The sequence below is a fragment of the Alligator sinensis genome, unplaced genomic scaffold (assembly GCF_000455745.1).
Source record: "Alligator sinensis unplaced genomic scaffold, ASM45574v1 scaffold1899_1, whole genome shotgun sequence".
Classification (NCBI taxonomy): Eukaryota; Metazoa; Chordata; order Crocodylia; family Alligatoridae; genus Alligator; species Alligator sinensis.
In genome coordinates this window covers 60249-61349 of record NW_005843711.1, presented here as the reverse complement: position 1 = coordinate 61349, position 1101 = coordinate 60249, and positions in this window count along the sequence as shown.

Here is a 1101-nt window from a genome sequence, read left to right as displayed (position 1 = left end):
TTCTTGTGAGTGATATCTTGTGTTGAACCAAATGCATGACTGGGATAGACACAGACAAGGTTTTGGGTATCACAGATTTTAACAGAGACCTGAGGAAATATACTGTGTGCAATCTCCTTTTTTGATTGTTTGGTTTTTTTTTTTTGTTTTTTTTTTTGCATTTTGCATTTTGCTGTGCATCATCAGGACTCAGGGTAGGTCAGCAGACTGAATTTGAGCAAGGAGATCTAAGATGCACAGCCTTGAAAAAGCATGTGTTAGAAACATGTCTCTTTGCATCCTTGGAAGTCAAATTATTGCACAGATCCATCCCAGGCTGATACCATCTGGTTGGATTGCAGCTCAACTAGTGTCTGGCATCTACTCTTCTGAGGAATCCGTAGTCCAGAAATTATGTTGGGTTAAGTCAGGGGCCGGCAGTTATTTTGGGCAGAGGGACACTTACTGAGTTTTGGCAAGCCATCAAGGGCTGCATGAGAGGCATCCCAGGGCAGATTAATATTAATTTTCTAACTTTTTAGGGGCCCCGCAGGCTGGATAAAATGACCTGGCGGGCTGCATCCAGCTTCTGGGCCACATTTTGCCTGCCCCTGAGTTAAGTTCACAGTGGGTAACCCGGTATAGAAGTGCACATACGTGCATGCTTGAAAACAGAGCTGTTTTAAGATGAATGATATAAATCAATAACATACACTGCTCTGTGTTTGACTGGTAAAAAGATATGTCAAAGAATTGCAGTGGAAAGAAAGGAGCAGAACCACAGCGTTTTGGGTGCTCATTTAGTTGTTTGGGACTAACTAGCATGAAGGTAAGAATTAAACAGCGTATCTTAAAGGTTAGATAGGTCTGTTTTGCTTATGGCCATTTATGTCCTTGGGAAGCTATACGGTCTTCCACACTAATTGGAGTTTCCTGAGGTGTGCTGGTTTTGTGCCTAGGTGAATGGCATTGCAGTAGTGCAGTTTGGAAATGTCCAAGTTACATATAACTGCGGCTAGATTGTCACCTGCCAAGATAGGATGGGATGGAATTTCCTAGATGATCTTAAATGGTGTAATTCAGACTGCTACAGGAAGTCTTGGAATTCAATCTGTTTTAACT